This window comes from Muntiacus reevesi, chromosome 1 (assembly GCF_963930625.1).
Source record: "Muntiacus reevesi chromosome 1, mMunRee1.1, whole genome shotgun sequence".
Lineage (NCBI taxonomy): Eukaryota > Metazoa > Chordata > Mammalia > Artiodactyla > Cervidae > Muntiacus > Muntiacus reevesi.
The window spans coordinates 90,041,930-90,050,019 of NC_089249.1; positions in this window are offsets into that span (position 1 = coordinate 90,041,930).

Sequence of the window (8,090 nt, forward strand, 5' to 3'; positions counted from 1 at the left end):
GGGGAAGAGCAGCTGATGAGAAAACCCCGGGGGTGTGCCCCATTGCCATGGGATGCTGCCCTTCCCAGGTCAAGGTGCAGCCCGGGACCCAGCTCCTAGGACATCCCAGCTGATGGCGGGCGGCCCTGATCTGCGTACTTCACTTCCCAGTATGCAGGGCAGTGACTTATTGCTTGCCTGTATTATTGACTCCTCACAGACACCTGTGAGGTCTGGGGTTATTGTGCCCACTTTATAGATGAAGGACAGACTCAGTGAGGTCTGCTTGCCCCAGGTCACACAAGTCAGTCAGGCAGGGCAGGAACTTAAACCCAGGCTTGTTGGACCTCAAAGGCTGTGAGTCATCTAAATTCTGTTCCATGGACTCCCCCAGATAGCCCCTGTTCATGGAAGAACCTGCAGGGGGTGCCGTGACCTGTGCAGGGACAGGCAGCTTCTGAGTGACGGAGCAGGGACGGCACGGGGACCCCTCGCCTCCACCCACCCCACTCTGGCCCCTCATTTAGTCTCCCACACTTCGCTCCTGTGCCTGCTCCGTGGCTGGGATGCCTCGGTCCAGAGCTCATTGCTGATGCTCCTCACAGAGGGTCTCCATCTGGTGGGCTCCTGATGACCTCCTCGAAGCTGTCAGAAGGCCGGGAGCGGCTCTGCTCTTCTCCAACAAGCCTGTGCTTGGGGAAGGAGGAGGGAGGCAAAGAGGGGCCTAGGACCCTTCCCTTCTCTGAGAGGGACCTGTTGGCTCTGAGATGTTGTCGCTCCAGCAGTAAATGGGCTGATAACGGGCCAGTTGAGAACCAGCGTTCACGGCCTGCAGGTGAATCAGAGCCTGTGGGAATGGAGGGGCCTGGGCCTCGGTGGCAGGGTCTGGAGGGGTTGGCTGGTAGGTGCCAGGCCCTGGGGAATCGAGCCCCACAAGCCAGCTTGGCTGGTCACCAGAGCTGTTTTCTTTGTTACCAGGTGCTATGCTGGAGGCCAGATTGAGCCATCAGAGTCCAGAAGGCATCCACCCACTATAAAGATACTATGGCTAGAGGTACTGTTGGGGTTAAATGTGAATAGAAACAGCCATTGAAGCGCAAAGGCAGGAGATGTCCTAGTGCAGTGCTGTCCAACAAACAGAATGCAGATCACATGTATAATCTTAAATTTTCTAGCGTGTGTGTATATGCTAAGTCGCTTCCATTGTGTCTGACTCTTTGAGACCCTATGGACTGTGGCTTGCCAGGCTCCTCCATCCATGGGATCCTCCAGGCAAGAATACTGGAGTGGGTTACATGCCGTCCTGCAGGAAATCTTCTGGACCCAGGGATCGAACTCATGTCTCATATATCTCCTGCATTGGCAGGCGGTTTTTTACCACTAGCACCACCTGGGAAGCCTCAAATTTTCTAGCAGTCACACTTAAAAACGTGTAAAAAGAAACAGGTGAAATGAATTTCAATATTGTATTTTATTTAAATGGATGTATTCAAAATCATATAACTACAACATGTGATCAATCACAGAAATTACAAATGAGCTGCTTTACATTCTGTCTTCACAGCAAGTCTTTGAAACCTGGTGTGTATTTTTCACTTACAGCTCATTTGCCCTCAGATCGGCCAGGGGTTAATCAGAACCTCCTTGGCCTCCACCCTTGTTCCCCATCTCCAGAACCAATCCCATGGGCTTTGTGTCCCTGATGGCCCAAGCAGGAATCCTGCTGCTGCTGGGGCCTCGGGGCTGTGTGGGGAAGAGAGTGTGAGACAGGAACCGGAAGGCCGTGAAGTGGGGACAGGTTGGCATGAGGAGTCTGGGACAGAATGGGGAAAACACACGAGCCCCAGGCACTGGCACGAGCAGATGAGCTGGCGGCCGCCCATGCCCAGTGGGGCGGTGGGAGAGGGACACAGTGGTCAGGAGCCCACAGGCCCGCGCCACCTGCCCGACACACTTCCTTCGGCCTTTTTACTTTCATCTAACACCCTACAGTCTGGTTGACTTTTGTCCTCTCACCTCAGTGCTGCTGACTTCTTTGTTTTTATTTCTTTTGTTTGACGTTCTAGAGAGGACAGCTTTGTTTTCAGTGGTTTGATTAAGTCACAGCCGGAGCCTGGGGTTTGTTTGTTATGAGACTGCTGCTCAGTTTCAGGAAACTCCTCCCTCCGCCGCTCTCCTCACCCGCATTATCCGCTCCTCCTGTGCCTGAATGGGCTGAGTCTCCTGGTTCCCAGGGCACCCTCCAGGCCCCTGGGGGTTGAGGAAGGGAGCCTCACCTCAAAGTCCAAGGGTAAGCTGGGGGCCTCTTCTTTTCTCCTGACCGAGGTGGGAGGGGGCCAGTGTGCTTAGGGTCAGCTATGTGCCTCTCTCTTCCCTCTGCAGTGTCCTGTCCTGGGTCCCACTGCAATCCCCAGGTCACTGTGCATAGGAGAGTTTAGTCCGGTCTGATCTTTATGGTGGAATCAAATGAACTATATGGACATTATATATTTTAAATATTTATATATATTAATTTTCTATATTAAATATAATTTAATATTTTAATATATAATGGTGTTTATATTAATTTTATATTCAGTTCAGTCAGTTCAATTCAGTCGCTCATTCGTGTCCTACTCTTTGCAACCCCATGAATCGAAGGACACCAGGCTTCCCTGTCCATCACCAACTCCTGGAGTTTACTCAAACTCATGCCCATCGAGTCAGTGATGCCATCCAGCCATCTCATCCTCTGTCTCCCCCTTCTCCTCCTGCCCCCAATCCCTCCCAGCATCAGGGTCTTTTCCAATGAGTCAACTCTTCGCATGACGTGGCCGAAGTATTGGAATTTCACCTTCAACATCAGTCCTTCCAATGAACACCCAGGACTGATCTCCTTTTGGATGGACTGGTTGGATCTCCTTGCAGTCCAAGGGACTCTCAAGAGTCTTCTCCAACACCACAGTTCAAAAGCATCAATTTTTCGGCGCTCAGCTTTCTTCACAGTCCAACTCTCACATCCATACATGACCACTGGAAAAAGCATAGCCTTGACCACACAGACCTTTGTTGGCAAAGTAATGTCTCTGCTTTTTAATATGCTATCTAGGTTGGTCATAACTTTCCTCCCAAGGAGTAAGCATCTTTTAATTTCATGGTTGCAGTCACCATCCGCAGTGATTTTGCAGCCCCAAAAAATAAAGTCTGACACTGTTTCCACTGTCTCCCCATCTATTTCCCATTATATTATACATTTATATTATATGTATTTATATAATATATTCTATAAATATAATTATATGTTAATATATATTTTTATTTATATCAATGTATATATATATCAACTATAATGTTCTTGTAGTTATTTAACTAAAAACACTGTAGATGTACTCTATTATATATGGCACTGTAGCACTACATTGTTCATTATCTATGTTATAAGATACATTTTACTATACAGGATTGATATAAATAAACAAATATTTGTACCTGCAATTTAATTTAAGGGATGCTTCACTATATCTCACTTTTGGCCTTATATTCTCCCTAAAAACTTATTCCTCATGTTAAAAAGGTTATAAATTGTATTCAACAATTCCTCTCAAGCTAGTGGGTATCAGAATCACCTGGTGCACCTGCTAAAGCAGATTTCTGAGCCCCACCCCAAAGATTTTGACTCGGGTGAGACTCATGACATGAGTCTGGAAAGCTCTAGAATACTTGCAGGCGATGCTGAGGCTCTGGGTCCTTGGAGTGAAGTAGCAATGTTTTAACTAACATCCACACTGTGCTTACTAGTGTCATGCCATGCTGTTCTTTCTAAACACTGCCAATATCAACCACCAGTCCTTGGGACCACCCTGGGAGGTAGGGACTCGTTATCCTCATTTTACAGATGGGGAAACAGGTGTAAAGAGGCTAAGTGACTTCCCAATGGTACCATAGCCAGGAGTCATTCATACTTGAAACCTGTCACGTGTCTCCACAGGAATCCAAGCCTCCCTGATCATGTCCTTGGCTGCTTGCCTAGGACTCTGGAGTGTGGGCAGGCAAGCTCTGGGCATCTGTTGCTCTGGCCCCAAAAGTTGGCATGAGCACTGGAAACCCCTTCCCGTGATCTGAGGATGGCTCAGTTTCTCTGGACGTCCAGAAGCAGTTGAGGCAGAGACTCTGCAGAGTTGACCAGGTGTGCCATGCATGCTAAGTCACTCCAGTCGTATCCTACTCTTTGTGACCCCATGAACTGTAGCCCGCCGGGCTCCTCTGTCCATGGGGTTCTCCAGGCAAGAATACTGGAGTGGGTTGCTGTGCCCTCCTCCAGGGGATCTTCTCGACTCAATGATCGAACCCATTTCTCCTGCAGCTCCCTCATTGTAGGCAGATTCTTTATCATTGAGTCACTAGGGAAGACCCTCAGCCAGATGTAGCTGCTGCTTAAAACAAAGACTGCAAATTCATATACCGACAGTGTGCAGACTCTAATTGAGAGACTCCAGTGAGATTTAAAAAAATGCTTTCCTTTGAACCACTCCTTCTCTCGGCCTATTTGTTTTTCCACTTTTGATAGATATGTAGACAGAAGAAATATTTCACATTTATTTCAACTCTATTATAAGAAAATCGAAGCATAAAAACCTATTATAAAGTGCAGTGACTACTTGGTCTCCTTTGGGAGTGGATAGTAATTAGGGAGTGGTGGGGACGAGGACAAACTGACCTGCCTACAGGGAATGACAGCTGCTCACTTCCAGTCAGTTGTTGCCAAAGGCCAATTTCAAGAGAAGTTGAAATCCAGATTTTTAAGGGATATATCTTGATTTTTAAATTTTAGTAACTACAAATACATACACAGGTACACACAGACACACACACACACATATAGGGCTTCTCTTGGTGGCTCAGAGGATAAAGAATACATGTACAATGCAGGAGACTTGGGTTTGATCCCTTGGGTTTGAGACTTGGGTTTGGATCTTGATTGGGAAGATCCCCTGGAGAAGGGAATGGCAACCTACTCCAGTATTTCTTGGAAAGTTCCATGGACAGAGGAGCCTGGTAGGCTACAGTCCATGGGGTCACAAAGAGTCAGACATGATTGAGCGCACACACACACACATACACACACACACACATACACAACGTGTTGGATGATGGAGCAAAAATGAATTTAACAATATATGACTAGATTATAGGAGGAAAACTGCAAAACTCTGATGAAAGAAGTCAAAAATTTAAATAAATTCAGAGATAATTTATGTCCACGAATAGGAAGACTCAATATTGTTAAAATGTTAGTTCTTCCCAACATGATCCATAGATTCAATGCAATCCCATTCAAAATCTAAGCAAGTAATTTTGTGGGTTATTGACAAACTGATTCATAAGTTTATAAGGAAAAGCAAGAGCCTCAACACAAAATTAAAGAACAAAGCTGGAGGAATGAAACTTCCTGACTTCAAGATTTATTACAATGTGACAGAAATCAAGACTGTGGTACTGGTGAAAAAAAACAGACAATAGATCAGTAGAGTAAAATACAGAGCCCAGAAATACACCCACACAATACAGTCAACTGATCTTTAACAAAGGAACAAAGACAATTCAGTGGAGAAAGTCTTCAAAATGAATCACAGATCTAAATTCAAAACACAAAATTATATAACTCCTAAAAAAAAAATCAAGGTTACCTTGGGTTTGGTGGTGACTCTAAATACAAGAAAAACAAAATCCATGAAAAATTAATGATTTAGACTTCATTCTCTTTTGCAAGTTTCTCTGCAAAATATACTGTTAAGATACACAAACCACAAACTGAGAAAAAAAAAAAAACTTTTTAAAACACATATCTGATAAAGGACTTTCTATGCAAAATCTACAAAGAACTCTTTAACTATCAAAATGTTCCTCAGCAGGTGAATGGATAAACTGTGTATACCTACACAATGAAATTTTACCAAAAAATTTAGCTACAACACTGTTTACAATAGCTAGGACATGGACGCAACCTAGATGTCCATTGGCAGATGAATGGATAAGGAAGCTGTGGTACATATACACAATGGAATATTATTCAGCTATATAAAAGAATGTATTTGAGTCAGTTATAATGAGATGGATGAAACTGGGGCCTATTATACAGAGAGAAGTACGTCAGAATAAGAAACAAAGCAGCATATATATGGAATTTAGAAAGACGGTAATGACAACCCTATATCCAAGATAGCAAAAGAGACACAAATGTAAAGAACAAATTTTTGGACTATGTGGGAGAAGGAGAGGATGGTACAATTTGAGAGAATAGCATTGAAACATGTATATTACCATGTGTGAAATAGATGACCAGTGCAAGTTTGATGCACGAAGCAGGGCACTCAAAGTTGGTGCTCTGGGACAACCCAGAGGGATGGGGTAGGGAGGGAGGTGGGGAGGAGGTTCAGGATGGGGGGACCCCTGGCTGATTCATATCAATGTATGGCAAAAACCACCACAATATTGTAAAGTAATTAGCCTCCAGTTAAAATAAATAAATAAATTTTTAAAATTAGCTACTAAAAATTAACACTAAAAAAATAGCTATTAAGTCATGAAGCGAAATGGAGGAAACAATGCATATTACTCAGTAAAAGAAGTCAGTCTGAAAAGTCTACATACTGTATGATTCCAAATATATAATATTCTGGAAAAGGCAAAACTAGAGAGATAGTAAAAAAAAAAAAAAGAAAAGAAATCAGTGGCTCTAAGGTGTTTGAAGTGAGAGAGAGCAAAAGATGCAGCAGAGGGAATTTTTAGGGCAGTGAAAGTATTCTATATAATACCATAATCATAGGTACCTGCCATAATACAGTTGTTGAAACTCATAAACTGTGGACTTTGTTTATAATGATGTATCAGTGTAGGTTTATTGAGTGTAACAAATGGTGGGAGATGTGGATGATGGGAGAGGTTGGTGGGAACTCTGTACTGTCCACTGAGTTTTGTCGTGAACCTAAAACTACTCTAAAATGTAAAGTACATTAATTTCTAAAAATTAGAAAAGGCTCTCTAACCTTTTTGTTTTCCTTTAATAAAGCGGTCTAGAGAAGGTTGGGCCCCACCCTCGGCACTCCCTGCCTGTTGCCCTGTTGGGTCTATGGTGGTGATGAGTTTATGGAGTGAAGTTACAGAGAGTTAACTGGCTGTTTCTGAGCCAAACAGAGCTAAAGATGATTACACTGAATTCTAGTTATTTGTGGCAGCTATGTTCTAGAGAGTCACCATTAACACTGAATTAGTGAATACTGAATCATTGTTCTTAGGAGAAATATACATACTACATAGACATATATAGTAGCTGAGAGATGGAGGCTGTGTTTTCAGAGGCCAGAGGACCTGGGGTGAGCAGGGTGCCCACCAGGGTTTGCATAAGGCAGAAAATCAGATCTGAAACCCAAGCTTTCCCTTCCCAAAGAACACATTTCCTTCAGTAGCATTAGGGCTGTTCCCTAGACTAGCAATGAGAATAACTCCAGCACTCACCATCTGTCAGGCATCAGACTCTGCTCCACCTCTTGCTCCATCCAGGAGGGTCCTGAGGTTGGCACCCACATTGAGGCTTCGGTGGTCAGAGGCCCTCACAGCTCCTCGGAGCTCTGTACCAGAAGAGACGTGAGACACTTGGATGGAGGGCAGGCTTTCTGGTTAAGGCGACAGGAGAGAGGAACCCTGGAATTAGGGGTCTGCAGTGTGACAGAGCTGGAAGGGGTCTTAGCAGACCTCCAGAAGGATTCCAGGTGGGAGAAACTGAGGCCCAGAGAACAGAAGACACATTAGGGGAGTGCTGGAATTAACCTCAGGCTAATTAACCTGGTGGTTCAGTGGTAAGCAATCCGCCTGCAATGCAGGAGACAAAGGGTTGGATCTCTGGGTTAGAGAGACACTCTGGAGGAGGGTGTGGCTACCCACTCCATTATGCTTGGTTGGAGAATCCCATGGATAGAGGAACCTGGAGGGCTAGTCCATAGGGTCACACAGAATCGGACAGGACTGAAATGACTTAGCACACATGCACGGAATTAACCTCTGACCTACTAGAAGCCTCAGCAGTGAGTTACCGAACCAGACCTTTTGTTCTGCAAATGTGACTCTCCTCCCTT